Source organism: Larus michahellis, chromosome 9 (assembly GCF_964199755.1).
Source record: "Larus michahellis chromosome 9, bLarMic1.1, whole genome shotgun sequence".
NCBI classification, from domain to species: domain Eukaryota; kingdom Metazoa; phylum Chordata; class Aves; order Charadriiformes; family Laridae; genus Larus; species Larus michahellis.
This window is the reverse complement of record NC_133904.1, coordinates 35,147,365-35,168,161: the sequence shown is the minus strand read 5'-3', so window position 1 is coordinate 35,168,161 and position 20,797 is coordinate 35,147,365. Positions and strand designations below refer to the sequence as shown.

The window sequence follows — 20,797 nt, the reverse complement described above, 5'->3', positions numbered from 1 at the left end:
AAAATGTGGGCTAACTCAAATTGTTATGAATTTCCTCCGTGGCCTCAGCCGCTCTCCACGACTGCTGCTGTGCGTAGGGGTGTGTGCCGTGCTCAGACTGAGCCCTGACTGCAGGCGTGGGGGTTCACAGCCTCGCCGGGCCCAGCCTGAGGGTCTCTTACCTTTGGCAGCAGTCCTGAGATAAAGGCTTCCCGCTCTCCCACTGCTGCTTCCTGCTGCGGTACCGCAGCCTCCTGCCTGCGCTGCTCTTCCTTGCTGGGGTGAGAAGGGAGGGAGACGGAAAAGAATTTACAGAGGCTTGTTTAAAGGCAGGTCATGTGCTCTCATCATTTGTTATACCTACTACAAATGTTTAGGCACTTATAAAATCACTATTATAATTCTGTCTGCAAATAAGGGCGTCTTTGATGATTTGAGGCTGGGATGGAGGAGAGAAAAACAAGTATTTTTAAATGATGAATTTATAGATGAGTTATGAATTACTACAGTTTTATATTTGTACATCAAAGAAATCAATTGAAGTGAGCCAATTCAGTGTCAGCACAGCACAACTGCTGCAGCTCGCTCCCGTTCCATTAGACCATCATCCATTTCTGCTTCTGTTGGCCAGCCAAAGCTGGCATCTTAATAGAGCATCCTTTGCATGAATGTTGGAGTGTGGTAATCTAAGGTAGGGGCAAATACTCTTTTTGGAACTTGTTTTTTAAAATAAAGAACTCCCATTATTCTGAGTTACAGTTAGAAATACATTAAGATTTTACTATGTCTTCATTATGCGATTCTGTTGATGTAATCCCAAAATTATGAAAGTAAATACAGAACCCTGTATTAAAATGCTCTTACGATAACTGATACTTAAAAAATTGGATCTTTTGTAGTATTTAAACTTTTTAAAAATACATTTGACTTCACATGTTTGAAAATGTAAGCACTGCTTGCACTGCTTTTTAAAAAATGACAATGAAACATGTAATCACAGAGTAGTAGATCCCTATTACTAGATGTGAGTTTTTTGCTTTGGCTGTCTACAAGAGGGGCTAGTTGTGGGAAAGGGAGAAGTTTTTGCTGTCCCTAAAATGTAATTGCTTACCCTCAAAGCGACAAGGGCTGCCCCAGCGTCCTGAGTTGTGTTCTGCGGCTGGTGTGTCTGCCTGACTAACTGCAGGTGTTGCCTCTAAGAGCAATCCAGCTCTGTGCCAATACAGCTGGTGCAGCTTCTATGTTTAAGGTCATTATCTTTAAAACCCAACACTCTCAGACAGGTTAGGCCATACATATACCTGCTGCTCCTGGTAACGGAGCAAGTGCCCAGTATTCTGGAATAAATGTTGGCCAGTCAGCAGGATGGTGGAGAGGAAACAGCCATAGAACTGGCACGTTCACAGTGTATTATACAGAACCGGCCCAGCTCTAATTAATAGTTGTGTGCTTCAGTCAGCCAACAGTGAGACAGATGTATTTATTTTTCACAAGAAAGTCTGAAACAAGACAATGGAGAGAAACTTAGTCATTTTGAATTGTTAGGTGAAGACGTGGTTTCATCATAATAAAGTTTGCATCATAGTTCCTTCATAATAAGTATTGCAATACAATACATCTTACATTAAGGTTATCAAGTGTGCTTTGGAAGTATACAGCCTTACGTAAACATTATGCATTAAGCAGCTGAGTGTCACAGTATCACATGCGTGTACGCATGGCACCAGGGCGCAGACTCCAGCTGTCCTGCTGAAGAGGCAAAGAAGTGCCTGGGGTCACAGTACGTTGACCCCTGCCTTTGGAGGGCCGAATAGAGGCCCGGAGAGCCCGCGTTGTTTGCGCTTTAGGATCTGGGCTTTGCCTAAAGCTTTAATCTCATTACCAAAAGGCCACATGCCTAAAATGAACTGCTCTCCCCCCTTACGCTAAAGTGGCCAAATAGAAAGGAAGAAACATTGGCATTAAATGAAACAAGATAAATTAGCTAAAAAGAGAAGAAAGAATAAACAGGAATGAAAAATAAACTTTAATTCACTCCAGTGCCAATAGGATTTGGCATTTAACTTTAATCGTATGTTTCATTCTGTATCAGGAAGAAATACCTGTTTTGTGTTTCCCCTGATGATTCCTGCCATTAGCTGAAAGTCTGTTTATTCCCAGAGCTGTGCTGCCATCAGTTGATGATGCTGGGGCACTTACAGAGATGTTTTGGCAGGGAAAACGCTTTATCATTTGTAATATTACTACGAAACATATTTTTCTTTGTAGCCCAGTCCAAAGCAATTCTATATAAATTGCTGTATTCTCTCCCTTGGTGTCAACTAGGGGCGAAAGGAGGCAGAGGGGAGCCACATCCCAAAAAGTAAGAAAACAGTCAAAAAAACCTAGTAACTTAAATAACAAGGAAGAAACTCCCTATTGGACTTTTTTTAGTAGTTCTATAAAACTGGTGAAGACAGAAATGGTACTCAGAGATGTTTGGTGTCAGATCAGTGCTTTGCATTTTACGTGATCATTTACACCTGTGCAAAGTAAGCATTTGATAGCATTTGACAGCTGATTTATTAGTATTTGACACCTATATTACACGTGTTGAAATGACTCTACAATGTGCAAAGCAGTGGAAAAACCACTTATTCCTTTCATGGCTTTTTCCTGGTAGTTTAATACTGAGATTCCATTCCAAAGGAAAAAATGAATTCCTCACACCCTGATTGTAATTCTTTATTTCTTCTAATATTTATTATGTTCGGCTCCCACTAACATGGAAAAAAAAAATAAAAGGAAAAAGAGAAAAGCAGTTGTGTTTAATTCACAGGCCTGATTCACAGATGCTGGCTCTGAAACCAAATCAAAACCAGGCCACGCTCATAATGCTGCAAGGAGTCACAGAAAAATGAGAAGTCTGCTATTGTGATGAGAAACACTGCAGGACTAAGACTCTTGATTTATAACAGAGCTGGTAAGTAAATTGCGTATTTTTGATAGTTAACGGTTTTTCAAATAAACAGAAATTTCCACCAAATGAAAGTTCTGTTTTCACTGAAATTATTTTTGGCTTTTTCAAAGGAAACCCTCAAGAAACTCCAAAGCCAGGGTATTTCTTTTTCACTGTTTTGGAAACAGGCAGTAACAGACTCTGTTCAGAACCCATGTAAGAAAGAAGGGGTGGATCAGTTTAATACTTTCTGGAATGTGGCGGACTTCTCAGTTTTAGAATTATTGAACTAGTTGCACCCAGTGGGGGAAAAAAAATCATTGTCAGCAATATCAACTATGTGCATAAAAAGTTACCGGAGCTCTGAGTTTACAAAAAGAATAAAAGCTCCTTCCCCACCCCAGGAAATCAATCCCAATAAGAAGGATCATGAACACAGCAAAAAGATAGTCCAAATGACGCTATACAATTTGTCAGGCACGCAATTATTTGAAATGCAATTGCCAATGTTACATGTTGACAGGATGTGATATCTTAATGAAAATAATAATACTGTTCGCTCATCTGGTACCAGCCCGATTTCAAAAAGAAAAGCCTCAGATTTCACACATCACAGTAGCTTTTCCAGCTAAAATAATGTGGTAGCTAGCGTAGCATGAATAAGTTAAGTATCTGTGAAGTTCATGGACTGGTGAAGAGGGAGGACCAATTTGCCAAGCTCTGAATTACTGACAGACTGAATGACCCATGTCTAGTCTTGTCACGTTACTTTACACATTGTAACACAATTCAGCAGAACATAACCTGGAAAAAAATTACTTCAGCACTAGATTGCAAGATTTTCAAGGTTACAAGTGTTTGATTGTCACGGGGCCCACATTTCCTAGATCAATTATAGTGGCCTTTCACTGGCACCTATTGATAAGGTGCAGAAAGCAGCCGTTAGTTTTACCATCACTCAGAATTTAGCTCTCCCATATTTACCAGTGTATGTCTTTTGATCTACACAACTTACAAAGCAATCAAAGCCCCTAATGCTCATTGCAACTCCCCTATTCTCTGTTCGCGACACTAGTTTTACTTTCAGTTCCTCACTGGGAGCAGCATACCTAGCCATTTCTCACGAAAGGAAAGCCACAGTCTTAAACTTAAGTCAAAGGACAACAAAATTATTTATTCTGAAACAAGAAAAAAAGCACGTAATTTTACTTCCTCAGTATGACAGCTATATCTGAGGGGGAGAGAAAGAAACAAACCCAAACATTTATTTTATGTATCTTGTACCCAATAAAGGTAGCAAGGGGAAATAATTAAAGGCATCATTTGCTCTGTCTCAGGGAATGGTTGATTTCCAATAGTAGTGGTTCCAGTATAGTGCACCTCAATACATAAGATTTTACTTATTTTATAGCTGTGATTTAGAAATAGTGAACTGACCAGGAGTTACAACTGACGGGATCTATCTGCTTAGGCATTTTCACAATTGAAAATTGAAAGATAATGAAGAAAACATCAGCTGCTGCAAATGGGCTCTGGTTATTTTTGACTTAAGTTTTATTAGGAATTTGAACGTGACATCCCTTCCTGACGAACACATGCTCAGCCCATTAACGTCAATGAGAGTTATGCTTATATGCCAGAGAGAGCAGATCTTTTAGTTGTGTGTGTCCAGAGTCTGACGCACAGCCTCGTGTTCTGTGGCTTACTCAAACAATGACAACTTAATGAGGATTTACTTTGCACGCTATATTTCTATAGAAGTAATTTTTTAAAAATAGTGTAATGGATTAATATTTACTTGACAGCCTTTGCATCATTTATTCCCTGGTTTCTATCTTAGACTCTTGTAAGATAGAAAGAGAGAAATAAATATGTACTCACGGCTCATGCATGCAGTTTATTCTATCTAGAACTGTAGCCAGCTCTAATCATTGTGTCACCTTTCAGCTAGATGCTATAAAGAAAGGAAATTAATTGTTGTTAAACTTAGGTATGTGATAAAAAGGGAAAAAAAAGCTAGCACTGACTCCTGTCCCCATTTTACTACCAGCGCCCTGTCTCCTCTGCCAATGTGGGGAGGGCAGTGTGTGTGTACATGTGCGTGGAAAAAATAAGATTTCCTCAAGCTCATTACTGTCCACTGACAGGGTCCTGCTGTAAAAACTTTTGATGAATAGTCAGCATCTAATTCTTGAGTAATAAAAAAAACCCTAAGTTGCTTGCAATCATTATTCCAAACGGAAAAATTAATTGTAAATAACTGGAAGTCAATTAAGGCTGGGTTCTGCCGGGTAATGCAAATCTTTTATAGTTTTGTTTCAGTTAACTGCCTCATTAATGATTTATAGATGTGTATACAGCTGTGGGAACCATAGCATTATCTAATGCACTCAGAGAATAATTACATATGAAAAGAACTACGCAGCTCAAGGGAAAAACTCAGAAATTACTGCCTTAACTTCAACCATATTAAGATGCAAAGTATTTAGAAACTGACTGTGATGTTTTATCATATTCTTGAGGTTTTATACTCTTTAAAAAGGGAAAAATAATTCTTTCTAAAAAAAACTTGTATACTTCAGTATTACACTACGTAAAAATCAAAACAGTTAAAACTGAGAATGTAAGCCATTTATTTATTATTTAAAAGCCTAAGTTATAAAACATTCCCATTCCCTTTGTGCATCTGCTATACAGGAAAAAAAAGACATTTCTACAGCTAAACAATTCATGGGCATATGCATATATCTCCCTGAGTTGCACAGAGCTAGAAGTCATTTTGGGAAGACTTCAGGAGTCATTTTCCTGGATATACAAACATATTGGTATTTGTTCTTTGGTGACACCATTGTTTGAGGGTTTTTTTTTGTAAAATATTATTTTCAATCCTGAAACTTATCTCACTTCTAATAGCATGGTAAACCTGAAGTTTGCACAATTTGCTACTTATTTCTGTCACCCCCTGTCCCTCACTGACTCTGGCTTTTTGTGGGTATTTCTCCCTGTGGTGTTGGCCATCAGGTTTCCTCATTCCTTCCTACCACTCTTTCCCCACCTTCAGTCCAGCCAAGAACTGGTGGATTAAAACATCCTTGCAGCCACCTCTTTCCCAATTACTGACACAGCACAGCTCCCAGAAGATTATTCTTCTTCTTGCTCCTCCTTCACCACAATCTTCAGGATTCTGATCCCAACTCTTTCCTCTAGCCCAATGCTCTTAATTTGTTTGCTCAATCAGATGTGATACGATCTGTCAGTGCTCCTTCTTACATGTTGTGTGATTTAGGGCAAGTACCTTTTTTGCCTTATGTTTAGTAATGTTAAAACCCTGGACCAGTTATCTATTTGAACTCTACATGGCCAGAAGGAGACAAATAACATTTTTTATTTTGTCTACAGATGCTTATGCTTTTACATAAAACCTACAGCTAACCTGTATCACTTACTCATTTCACAAATAATGTCAGCATGTTTCACCAGCTAGGAAAAAAGAAATCAGCCTGACATCCTTTTGGGGGGAGGTGGGGTGGGCAAAGGACACCAGAAACTCATGCCATGGTTTACAGCGGCACTAAAGCACAAATGCCGCTTGGCCACCAGACTGCTGCTTCTGGCGAACTGGGCTGCAGGATTAAATGGAGCACAGGAATGGTCAGTATCCTGCTTGCCTCGTTAGAGAGCTTGCTCCCTATAGATGCTCAGATGAAAATTCACAAGTTTTGTCTTCACAGAAAATCTGTGGTATCTTTTGCATGCCTTTTAAAGAACAGGTTTACGTGTTTATAATTATGCTTATATGTTCCTGCTATCACTGAAGAAAACTACTTATTGTAGATTTTATTGACTTATAGAATAATTCAGGTTGGCGAGGTCTCAGGAGGTCATCTATTCCTACCTCCTGCTCAAAGACTTATGTACCTGCATCAGTGACCATTTATGAAACGAAAATGAAGTCAAAAGCATGGGATAAATTTATTTGGAGATTTTATTGCTAGAGAATAAAATAAAAATAGAGAATTGAAATGTCATAAAATATTTGTAACTGCAGTTTTGTCTTACTTGCTAATGAAACATTATGTTAATCTACAAGAACAAATTAATGACTGCAAATCAAGTATAATTTAGCATTAGAAAAATGTACTTTTAATTTTACGCTTTTGAAGTTGTATTGAATAATCTGCATATGGAATAGCTAAATAAATCAAGAGTCTGCAATCTGGAAAAGAAATTACCAAGAATTCATGAGACAGAGGTCCATATAATCATTAATGCCACAAAGAAAATGACAAAAGAATGATTATTCAGCATTTAATACAAGAAATGAGGGCTATCAAATTAAAGTATCAAGTATCAGGGTAAAGTAACAGAAGGAAAGAGTCTTTTCTACTGTAGGACCTCAGCTGGAGAGCCATTGCTGGGGCGTTTAGCTTACATCTGACCAAAGAGTGATTCCACAAACTCAGGCAAGTGAAAAAACACAAAACCACAAAAGCTGTCTAGGGTGATGAAGCACACAGATACAGGCTTTGGCTTAAGACATCCTCATGGACGTCGTCATGGATTTCTAGACTATAAAGAATATGTATAGCCCTGATGCATGCTTGATCCTACTCTTCCCTTGGCATATTCATGGGGAGAGCATGGGCTCCACGCCCTTCAGTTTGAGACAGTATGGCCATTCTTATCTTCTGCTATCTCTATTTGTACATATTATCTCACTGCAACTACCACAGCTCTTTCCCTTAAGTCTTCCTCAACAGTAGCCAGTAACCTATATGGCCATTTCTTAATTGCTCTTGGATAATACAGTAAGATAAAAAATAGGACGTAACATATTTGGCAAACCATCTTCTCATTACCAAAATTTTTTAGTAATTGCTCGTTTAACTATCTTGTTTATCACATATTACACTCTGAATTGAAAAGAGTTGAAGACATTCTTAATTCTGGTTTAAATATACTTTATAATCAAAAGGGTAAAATAAAGTCACATCACTATGATTTAATGTATGGTGGGAGACAGGCAGAAAAGCTTTCCAGTCCCTGTCTGCCAGCTATTAACTGTGCCTCTGTCAGACCAGAGTGCTTCATAAAGATGCTCACTAGGAGACAAAAAGAAGAATGCAGATCAAATTTGCATCTTAGATCTTTTGCCCCCCAGAGAAAAACAGGAACACTGAATTATAAACTGGAAGTAACGTTTTATTGTGAATTCCTTTACCATCTGAAATTTAACTTAGAGATGTGATTGCTGCGCACAGTAACTCTGCCATTTTTTTTCTTTACGCTGTCACATGCCCAGATTTTGTAGATCAGATATAAGAATAAGCTAAAAGCCACAAACATTGTAGTGGAACAAGGAACTGAGAGGAATGGAAAAGAGACATGAGACCTCATGGGACTCCCCATCCCACCAGTTGGTCAATGGGAGACGCACAGTTCACAAGATGACAAACTCATTCCCTTCACAGGCACAGCCTGCTTTCTCATCTGTTTTTTTCCTAATCTGATAAATTCTCGTAACTGAAAAATCATGGCCAAGTAAGCATTTATTTTGTTTCCACACTGCACTCTTCATTTGAAAGATTTGTAAATCAGACATGAAAGTCACTCACTCCAAGTTGAAGTCTGATGTTACAAAGGTTCAAGCTGGAAAAAAAAACCAAAATAAATTCTGATCTATTACATTTACTAACATTCCAATTATGCCTTTCCATTTTATACAATTCTGGGGAACGGCAAGGGGAAATGACACATATTTATCAATGTGGTGTTATATACTTTATTCCGCCTATATGCCTTTGGCAGTAACTTCAGAAGATGAATGCCAAACATAACCAGCTAATAACTCAGGAGCTATTATTCTGAGTTACCGACCCCCTGAAGGAGAGCAGCCTCAGTGATCATTTCTCCTCCTGGATCAAGTTTTTGAAGTGTTCCAGTTGGATCAGTGTTTGCACAAGAAATGGTCCCCCTCAATTCTCATGACTTCTGCTGGCTGTACTGTCCTTCCCGTGGGGTACAGAGAATACAACGAATGCATTTAGTGAAGACTATTTGCATGGTTTTGCAAAAATCCTAGCAGAGGATGAAAACTCAGAGAAGGCTGAAACAGGTTACAGTAGCTATAATTTCCAGGAACAGGTGAAATTCAAAGTTTAGCCTTTTCACAGTTCTGTTATCGTTCATGTTGAGAAGTCTGAAAAAACAGTTGTTTCCGGTCTGCAATTTCAAAGTATAAAAACTTTGCAAGAAGAAAATAGCTATGGATAAACTGTAAGTAAATTCAAGAAAGCTGATAAATACTGTTAGGACTGATGTTCTCAGGCAATGGCAAAGAACAAAGAAATGCCATAAACCGAAAGGCTGAAGAGGATGGGCAGCTGAAGGAGCGAAGAAAATGTGTAGAGAAAAGGAGGAAAAGGATGTGTTAAGAAGTGATACAGTTCATGACACAGTTACACCAAGTAGAGCTGGCAAATTTTAAAGCAGTGCTTAGAGTTCAGCCTTTCCTTGCCGTATGCCAATGTCTGCTTTGTGCCGGCAGCGCTCTTTTTGGAAATCCACACAGATTATCTCCTTTCAGAATCACTACCGCCTGGACATTGGGATGCAGTCGGTTTGACAGCCAGTGAAAAATTAAGACAATAAACAAATATTAGCTAAAAACACATAAAGCCAACTCGATTAAAATTCAAACACTTGGTTAAAAGTTATTATAGTAAAAGGCAGATACAGGAAACCAAACCATACTGAATCTTGTAGCTAGTCCTAACTCTGCTTTTAAAAATATATTTACACACTTCTAACTGGAGAAACGGTGGGAAATTAGGCTGTGAAAACCATGTTCCAAAACATCTCTTTCCTATGGTATAGGTGAGAATTAAGACTGAGTCAGCTGACATAATTTAATGTTTCTGCAGATTAAAATTAGCAGTGAATAAGACATACTCTCTTTAATAGATTGTTTACTATATCCTCATTGGGCCATTTTTCTCACATCAATATGCATTCATACACAGGTGAAAAAATATTTTGTGAACTGTAAATGTGATTAGCCCTTCAAGTTATGTTTAGTGTGTTTTTTAAATTGACCGTGAGTGCACGCGTATGTGTGCATATGTGTGCCGTATTTCTCATCCTCGTTCAAGGATTGCCACTAGAATTTCATAAGCACAAACAATACTGGGAAATTCATAAGCACTGTGACCTCATTTGAATAGCTCCTAAAATGCACACTTTCATTATTTACCTATACGCAATATAACTTTACATGTGATAGCTAATTTTGAAAGCAATATATGTAATTTCATGTTCCTATGGATGGTGAAAAAAGTGTTATTTTGTCCTTAGACTTGTTACTGTCCCTCAAAATAATACACAAACCAGCAGCGGAGAGACAACACTAATAATGTGTACTTTAACCATAATAATTCCACAGTCCTTGCTTATGCTATAAAGGCGATGCATATAGATTTTATAGTTGGTACTGGTATGAAAAATACTGGTATAGTCTAACTGCATCAAGCTATAAAGCTGTAACAGAAAGTACCAGGATAAAAAAGATAATTTTAGGCAGCTGGGAAGACTTAGATGCTATTAATTGTAAAAAAATTAGTAAATCCAAGTTTCAACAACAGTTCTTTTCCTATGGGCTCTAAAAGGGTCTGACATATTACAACTGACAACTTTTCATAGAGAAGAACAGAAATTTTGGGAAAAAATAAATGAATTTCAAGTTTCATAATCTATTAATGAGCCCCAAACTTGTCTGATCTAAAGAAAGGATACACACATCAGATCTGAGCTCTGCCTTCATCCCCAATGACCTTACCCATTCAATGGGATGATGTTATGGGGCACAGATGTGTAAATGCATATACAAGGTATGCAGGGGGAGCGAGGGTGCGTGTGGGTCTACAAACAACATCACATGAAAGATCCACCTCGTTCTCATTTACAAATGGTGAAAGGGAGATTAAATAGAGATTAAATCTGGCCTCTTCTCCCAGGTGAATAATGACAGGACCAGAGGAAATGGTCTAAAGTTGCGGCAGGGGTGGTTTAGATTAGATATTAGGAAGAATTACTTTACTGAAAGAGTGGTCAAGCACTGGAACAGCCTGCCCAGGGAGGTGGTTGAGTCACCATCCCTAGAGGTATTTAAGAAACCTCTAGGGTCTAGATTTGGCACTTCAGGGCATACTCTAGTGACAGAGATTGTAGGGTTGGGTTTTTTTTGTGTGTGTATGGTTGGACTCAATGGTCTCGAAGGTCCTTTCCAACCATGAAGATTCTATGATTCTATGATTCTAAATAAGCGACTTGTTTAATGCAATATACAAATCTATGGACTGCAATTTCATCAGTTCAAAATACAGTACACCTCTGTGTCCACAGTCTTCCCAACTGATTAGTACTATTAGCTGACTAATAAAGGTGGAGGAAGTACCATAAAATTCAATCTTTTTAAGATCTCCACTGACTCAATATAAGCACAACCATCACTCTATAGTTGAGTGACTAAGGTGTTTATCCAGGATGGGTCTGCTCTTCCAATTTCAGTGAATACATTGGTATTTTATTAGTAACTGGAGCGACAAGTTACAGTTTGTATACTGTTGTCCTTAGTAGTTCCTGACAGCTTGGCCAAACAACCTAGCATGCTTTCTGCTACAAAAGTTTTTATGCTGGATTCACCCACACATAATGTCTAATTTTAAACTTCAATTTGAAAACTAGGTGCTTCACTAGTTGGTATGGTACTGCTAATATTCTTTGTGAAGCTGGACTAGGTTGACCACCTTAGGGAACTATTCTTATCTACATACAGCACATGTATTTTAGATGGTCTCATTAAAACTATAGTCCATCTGAACACTTAAGTCTGTACAAGGAAGAGGCCTGTTTGTCTGAATGGGTCTATCTAAAACAAAAGCATAAGCATGTGTATAAACTCGTGTTGTATTAGAACCTACATTTTTTTGGACGTAATGAAACACAGATGTACAAAAATGTGAGACCATAAAAAAGCACTAGGAAATGGCAAGATACAACAGGGAAACCAAAAATGAACCAATGATAAATATAAACCCCCACAAACAGCAGAATCTCTAAAAATCTTTCTGGACTTAGAGACAATGAAGTCAAATAAGGGGACCACAAACTTTACAGTGAAGGTAGAGAATAACACTTAAACAGATTCTATTTTCACTAAAACAGGTTCTATTTTCAGTGAAAGGCATTTGAACTTCATATGGATCACTGTCTATACAACAGCTTGCAGGGAGATGTGACCTTTTCACCCAAAGCCCTCCCCCTGCACTTATTCCATGCAGCTCCAGTGCCCATATCATCAGGAATGGTCAGGGTGCTTGGCAGACAGCGAGAGCCTTGCAGGGGCCAGGAGCCCTCTCACCATGGCTGACTGGCAGCACAGCCCCTTAGTGGTGGGCTTCTCCCCACACGACCGATAAGACAGTAAGTGGTGTCTTTGGACCCTTCATGAGGGTCCAAAAGGGAAGCTGTAGATAGCAAAAACTCCTAGTGCTGGGAATGGGCAACGGGTATTCACTCACGTGTTAGTGCTTTTCATAGCTTTTGTGTCACAGCTGTTTCCTGCAATAAGATTTAAGAGAGGTCTTAGCTGGCAAACACCACTTTCAGTGAAGACATGGGCTTCCCCTGAAGAAACGATGAACACTGATGGCAAGGCCACCTCTTGTGGTGAGTACCATGTAGAAGCTATGGATTACTGCCATACTTCATAAAAGGGTCCAGAAGAGGCATGGTTTGGGTTGTTCCCTGCTTTGACACGTGGCAGTGAGGTCTTAGCTGAGCCTGAAGCTCCAGAGCTCATTTTAGTTGCATGCAGTGCTTATCCAAGGAAAGAAGATTATGGTCCACAATCAGACTGGGAAACAATGTTGAGTTTGAATTGCCTTTTTGTTCCACGGCCTCTTTGGTCTTCCTGATTTAGGAGGGTGGGCTAACTGTCCTGATGGACAGTTGATGAAAATCTAATTACTTATGGCCAATAAAGAGACCTGTCTTATGGCCAATAAAAGGCCACCTGCGTTGGCCAAGAAAATAATCCATATAGTTTAAATTCACAGAGAGGGTATATCTTACTCTATGCCCTTGTCCCTTCGTTTTCTGCAGTGCTCAGAAGTTAGAGTGCTGGTTCGTGTCCCCATGCCCTGAAAATAAATCCTCAGCAGTTGTAATGAGAGGATGACAATAGTCAGTGATAGCAAGAAACAACAAACGTGCAGAATCCAAACTGCTGTCATTTCAGTGATTCATTGGTAACGTTTCACAGAATTAAGGCTTTTTTTTTTTGTCCCACAGCCTACAGACAGGGCACACACACATCCATTTATGGAATAGGAAAGGTGGAGCTTGTGTGGGATCTGATGGGTTCTGCTGAGGCAAAACATTATAGCAGCACAAGCGCTAAAGCATGACTGTATCTGTAGTCAAGCATTCAAAAGAGAAATGCTCACCCGGCTGTATCTGTCAGCCTTCCAGGACCCAGACACTAGATAAAAAAATGGATAAAGATATTTTAAAAAAATCCCCTGGGACCATCTCCCGTATTTAATAAGGAAAAGCACCTCCTGTGCCGCCAATAAAAGTTGAGTCTCTCATGAAGATTTATACCATATTACATGCTGAAATTCAATGTACAACGATACCCTTGTGCACGCTGTTGTCAGAATAATAATCTTTGTCTGTCTGATCAACTTATATTTTATGCCAACAACACAGCATTTAATATTACACAGTTTCAGAGGAAGAAAATATATTTATTCATGCAACAACTTGCCCAGTAGCTTAAACAGACAAAGTGGAAAAAAAAATAGCTTGGAGTTTTTACATTGCCTTATGATCCACAATACAGATTTCTATCCAATTTTAGCAATTTTATGCAGCAATATAAACTATGATTCTTAATCTAGTTTATGAAACTGTCTCACTATTTTATACTGTCATGAGGAATAATACAGTTGGATATGACTGCTGAAGTTTGCTTTTGGCATTCTCCTGAAATGAGGAGACTAAAAATACAAACGGTAATCAACAGCTTTTTTCTATATTCTGCGTTATCATATTCTGTGCTGTATTCTTAGGCTTTGTCTCAAAATATATATCAAGAAGCACTCACAGAGAAGATACACATGGACTCCCCCACAATCAAAGTACTCCTTGTCAGAAATCAGTATCTCTTCAGCAGAGAAAGTCTGCCTACGATACAGGGCTTGTTCCAAGTGATGCAATACTCTGTCAGATGGAAAAACTTAAGCAATATAGAAAAGCTCTGTTGTATGTAGATCCATTAAGTCTATTCTTCTAGCAGCCTGTGCAGAAAACTGACAGACTTTGAATGATTTATTGTTACCTTTTTAAAGGCATCTATTTTTTACCTTACATTAATTTTTCTTTATATAACAATACCTGACAAAAAAGAAACCTGGAGACGCTCCCACCCCCCCCCACCCCTTGCAACACAAGCTAATGAAAAGATTGTAGGTAGGGTTTGGAACAGAAATAGAAGAGGATGGCTAGAAATGTATTTAGAGCAGTATCTGTACCCCAAAGTGCATACTCCTAAGACAAAACTGCACACTCATAAAAGAAAGGTGTACTACAACCTCTTAACAATAGTATTTAAACTTCACTTAAAGTTAAGCTTACTCTTGCAGAGGAAAAGGCAAATTCCTGTAAGAGTGTGATGGAGTGATTAGATTTCTTTATGGATGGTGGACTTATTAAAATCTTCAGATTCTCTGGCCAGGCTGCATGCCTTTAGGGAAGTGTTGCCTGATAATCCATTGGTGACTATTACTGAAACTTTTCCAAAATATGTATTTATTGCATCAAGGCACAATCAAAGTTGCTGCTTCCTCATAACAGGATGTGGTATCAGTACCTAAACAAAGTGACTGATTCCAAAATACACACGTGCACACACAGAGAGATAATTTTTACGTAGGAAGAAGTTACCGGAATTTGTTGCCCAAGGACTGACTGTAGCTCCAACACACAGCAGATTCGGACATTTCTTTTGCAACCAAAAAGAGGGAACAGCCACCTATTATCAAGTTAATTATCATAACCTTCCTATTTAGTTTTCTATAGACTAGTTTATATGTAAGAATTTATACACCAAGTCCATTAATATGAAATAACATACATGTTTAAATATGGAAAGATGCCACGTGACAGAAATGTGTATGAGAAAAACACACCTACACTATAGGAGCAGAAAAAAGCTAAAGGAGGACACATTAAGTCCTGCTTTGTGACTTATGGGAATTTGTTCGCATATAGCACATATGAAGTACTTTGATCAGATTAACTATTCTATATAAAAACAAACCAACACTTAGAACCTACATTATACTGTCCTGTGGGGGGTAAAAGTCAGTAACAAATGAGTTGGCCCCCAAAATAACTCAGACGTTGATGGATTGACAGTCTGAAACTATTCCAGAGAGGTGAGAAAAAGCAAAGGAAAATCAAAGCATCAGAAAGCAGAAATGCCTAAAAGCATAAGAGAGATCTTGCACAAAGCCGACTTAACAAAGATCAGAGACGTTATGCTGATTTACACCAGCTGAGGAGCTGGCCAGTACCTTTATGTTCTTGGAGCTCAGACTTTAGAACTATATTCAGTGAGTCGCAAAGTCACTGTCTGAGAATTGGAAACGTAGATTGGGTTGAGAGTCCCAAAATAGATGTGATCTATTTTTATTGGCTAAGGAAAAAATAGCTCCCTCCTTCCTTCATCAGAAATCTTCAAACCAGATCCACATGATATGAAAGGAACACTTTTAACCTGGAGAGGTTTTATTTGCAACTTAGTGAAATGTACTTTTAAAATCTCTATTTGATGAATAACACATCAAATTAATTACTATTACAACAGGATTATGACTGATAGTATTGTATACACACAAGATTTGAAGTTAAAAATAAAGAAGATTATAATTCAAATAAAAATTATAGATTCTTCATTGAAGAAAAGATGTCATTATTCAAAAACTATCATTACCTAAATATGCTTTTGTTTAGTGGTAGCTTAGTTAAACTGATGATCCAAAAAATGCAGATTTTTTCTGTTCAAAAAGAATTCTACACATTTTAATGATCTATTTTAAAGATTTCATACACTCCTTTTAGCTTCTAAATATATACTGTGTAGTATACTGTAACACAAATATCTACATGCTGCAAATGCATTGCACATGAACATTTGTGCTTGTCTAACCAGGCACATTAAATTGAGCTACACAGATATGTGTCATGTATTCCCCTTGGATGGTTCAAGCATGCTATAGCTATAGTAAAATATCACCTGACACTATTTCTCCCTGATCCCAGTCCTACTGCTATGGAAGTGGAATACTTCATATTTAATAATCAAGGTTTGCTATAGACAAGGAAGAACCTCAACAAAGGTTGACATTTGTATTTAGACAAAGGGTTTTGGGTTCACATTATTTGTATTCATTAGTGTGTTACATATATTTGTCATATATTTGAGGATGGTGAATCTCCAAACAGTAAAATTTTGCAGCTGGTGGAAAAGAAAATTCCCTTATACATCTAATACAGCTGCATCTTAGGTTAAAATTGTGTAAATAAATTTTCCTGAGAGATTCCTTTATCCACTGGGAAAAATTTGGAAGATACCCAAGCATACATTAAATATTCCAGCGTTTCAGACCTCATACAGGGTCTCCTTTTATGATTTAATAAATTTCACCAATTTTTCTTTTCATAAAACAATTTTATCCTAGAAACATATAATGAAAAACTAGTTATATAAAATAATGCTTAGATTTTATATTTAATGCAAAATGAAGTAGGTAGAAAGAGCTATTTAAAGTATTTTTGCAGGGCTTTTTTTTTTTTTTTGCTATAAAACAAAACAGGTATCCCTGTTTCCTATTAATCTTTCTTGATGTATTCTATTCAGGGTGGCCAGCAAACTGATAAGATCTTTCCTTCAGATTTCAAAATTACTGAATCTGGAAATAGTTCTCATTTATCTCATGCGCTGCTGAGAAAACAATCTCAAATCGTTGGTTCTACTGATGAAACTTCCTTAGCAACACAAGGGCTCCAGAATTATTTTTCAAACCTTGTCAATGCTTCCTGTGAGGTTTCCGTCACTGTCAACATTGAGCACTTCATAGATGAGGGCAAAAAAACCACCCCAATCCAGAAAGCTGTGATAAATTAATAGAAGGTAAATTAATAGACTAAATTGAATTAATAGAAGCAGTGATAAATCTAACAGGGAAATTCCATAACAATAGTTCAGTGAATAACATTTTAGATTTACTAAGTCTTTTATCATTTAGATGAGAATCTACAGGGAAATGACTGTGTCCCAGAGGCATTAAAAAAAAGAGGAAAATGGAGCACTTTGCACCTGTGACTTTCTCTGCAGCAGAACAGCCCACAGCAGGGGCTCTGCATGGAGACTGCACCCCAGGAAACAATGCAGGAGGACCCTCATGTGCCTTTTACTTTTGAAGCCTTGGTGTCAGACTGGACACCCAGGACAACAGGAAGATGTGTCTCGTCTCCAGAGCAGGAACTTCCAGACCAGTGGAGGAGTCTGCTTTGCTGCAACCTACATACTGGTCCCTCTGCCTTGCTGGCACTTTCAGATAGGACTTTTCAGCCATATTCTCTCGTGGTATATTATGTTTAGGCCATGTTTTAAACCTTTGGTTTATATTGATTTAGTCTCAAGCGTGCAGCTCGTCCCTTGAAGCTAGATTTCAATATTTGCTGCTCAAGTCTGTAAAGTGTCAGCAGTGCAGGGATTTGGCGTTTAATGTAATTGCAATGGACTGGTTTAAAGCTACTTTATTTCAGGTACCTCCAGTCTCTGGTTAGAGAGTGCTTTCTGCTGTGAAGATTTTTTCCTTCCCTGACAAAAACGTTCACCCTAGTTTTCAAATTCACCAGTACATATCTGACACTTCACAAGTTGCCAAATGTCTACTCCAACACTAAAAACTAAGTTTCTGCCGAGTTCTAAACTAAGTGTTACAGGATAGCTGAAAATTAGCAGTAGCATGTCTATCTAGGGCTGAGCAAAAGACACTGAACGTTAACACTTTGCTGATTGCTAAAACCTGACTGAGAAGTATGCTAGTTATCTTTGCAGTGGTGCTCTTTGCTCTGCTGTGTCTTGAGAAGCAGTCACTGATGCCACGAGCACACTAGGCAACAGGGAACACTGCTCCTGTCCTAACACTTAAGAGAATACCCGTAGGCACAGGAAAGGCGTTATCTGTTAGCCTAAGCTCCCTGTCACAGGCAGGTTGGATTTTATGGAGGAGAGTGAAGGATGAAGGCTGCTCAGGCTTCCACCTTCCAAAGTGCCTGCTAACAGCGCCTTCCTCCGCTGTCCCAACCTGTGTCCCTTGCTGCAGAGGTACAGCTGGGATGGCTCGGCTTTGTCAAGGAACTGGCCTTTTGGTTTTTTTTCCAAACTCCTCAGCACTTTTGTAAAGATTGATTCCTTATCTGTTTTACAGAGTGACTGTCAGCCACAGCTGTGTTGCCCAAAGTAAAGTGGATACGTGCTGTATGCATGAAGAAGTGGTCAAGAAGGAAAGGAAATCACTGTTGATACTGTACGTGACAAACCATAATATTCTTAAGCTACTTGCCTTCGACTTTAAGTCTTCAACTACTCCTTACCACCCTTCAGCGTAAGAACAGCTTCTTGAACTTTTAAGAATAGCTTAAGAACTCTCAAGAATATCTCTTAAGAAAAGCTTCTTAACCTCCTTCAAAATTAGCTGAGTGCACCTCTTTTAATCCATTCTGCAGTGACTTCAGACAGACTATTTAAAGCCAAGGAGTTTAAATCAGTAAGAACAGAATGGCAGGTAAGATTTCAAATGTCTAACACTAAAACATCTACTGCACAAGAACATTTTTTAGATATAAGCTGGAAACATATGATACACAATGAAGTTAAATAGCATGAACATTATTTGGTTCAAGATCTTTCTCTAAAAAGTAGTAAAAAACTACATGGCCTTCTCAGTGAAGAAAATGAAAAGTTCATATAGTTAATATATATATGTATATTAGTTGATATGTATATCAATGAGTAGAGAAAACTCACTTTGCCTTTTTGCCCCATCCCATCCAAGGGTTATCTGAGACAGGTCTGAGGAAACAGTCTGCGCTGCTTTGACCTTCAAATACAAGATTAAGAATTTCAAATGACTCTATTGATGTGGCAATAGAAACCTCTATCACTTCTTGGATGGCCTCCAGCAATGTGATACAGGGACACACTTTCAGCAGCTGGGAAACACCAGCAGATGCTAAATTCTGTAATGCATGTCCTCAGCAAAACAGGCTCAGTAGAATACTCAACCCATCCTCCACTTTCTAATCTGGGTTTCAATAACATTTGTATTAGATTCAAAGGTTTGTCCCTTACCTTCAGACTACTTCTTGGTGCAGGTTCGTGATGCCAGGAATGTCGGTCAAAGCAGTGAATGTAATTGTCATCTCTGCTCCTCCAACACAGTGGCAGTTTAGTGTCTACCAAACAACTAAAAATTGGCTGTACTGAGCCAGGTCCAAGGGAACAAACACCTTTAGGAACTGAAGAGCATAACAGACTGCACCACACTATTCCAGGTTTACATGTCGTACGTATCACATATACAGTTAACAATAACAATATGGATACTCATTAGACAAGATCCCATCCCCAGTCTAAGTCAGGAATAAATCTTCTTCTTGAAACTTGAAGCTCAACTGCACAAGATCTCTCTGGATAAAGGACACAGGAAGAAATAATATACCAGATGCGGTATTCATATACCAGAGGATGCTGTGATAATACCGTTGCATGTAAGATGGAAGAATCTGCACACAACAAAATGTGCCTCAGAAAATACATGCAATTCTGTGCTGCTAATGGTTCTTACAGATGTTTTTTAACTGACTTATTTGTCACTGAATAGCTTTAACCAGGATCTCAAAAATTGTAGAAGTATAGAAGTTGTAGTTCAAATTGAGAACCTATTTACTATATAATAAATGACATGATTTGTACAATAACTGGTTTAGTACAATAAGAACTTTCAGGTGGTAGCAGTGAGACTGAGTTTGGGTTCATGCCATCTTTAGTCACTTACATAATATACCATAACCTATAATCACTATAATCAGCCTAATACGTATTTTGGAACATGGCTAGACAAAGGAGTTCAGAGAGGCTTGTAGCCTTATATTGTACAAGCCTGTATTTTAAATACTGAGCCCAAGATCCTCATCTACTACAGGCTGAATGGCAGATAAAAACATCTCACAGAGGTATATAATCACATGCTCTCGTAGCATATCAGTAGTCCACATAACTGTCATCTAGTCACATGTATGTATGTCATAAATTCCTAAAAACATTCTTAAAATTGTGTTGAAGCATTGAGAGGTCTAGAACATGTCCAGAAAGACAAATTTATTGTGAGTAGAGTCAGACTTAGACAATTTAATCCTCTTGGAATAAAAGGAATATTGAAGAAAACAAGAAGAGTGTCAGTGAGCAAGTGAGTTTAACAATCTTCCGTCCTCCTCTAAGTGCTTAGTAAATGCTATTTATTTATTTATTTGAATAGTTATGAACTATGGTATTGCTGCTGCCAAAGAGACAGACACTTCCTCCCCATACGTAATTTAACCATGAAACATGGGAAAGAGTGTGTCAAAGGTACAAATAAATATGAAAAAAATTGAATTGTGGAACCCTGGATATTATACTAGTCAACTATTTTTTTTAACAATAAGACCATTAAAAATATTTCATATATAAAACAAGGGTTTCAA

General features: G+C 38.2%; 1 long non-coding RNA gene across 1 annotated transcript in view; it reads right to left on the bottom strand.

The window, feature by feature from the left end:
• Positions 1 to 142: 142 nt before the first annotated feature.
• The window catches only part of LOC141749016 (uncharacterized), a 47,888-nt gene continuing 27,233 nt past the window's right edge, over positions 143 to 20,797 (bottom strand). Inside the window, exons 2-3 of the long non-coding RNA XR_012589199.1 lie at positions 1,281 to 1,478; positions 143 to 255 (exon numbers count right to left, since the gene is read on the bottom strand). This is a non-coding gene — a long non-coding RNA (uncharacterized LOC141749016). The remainder of the gene's footprint in view (positions 256 to 1,280; positions 1,479 to 20,797) is intronic.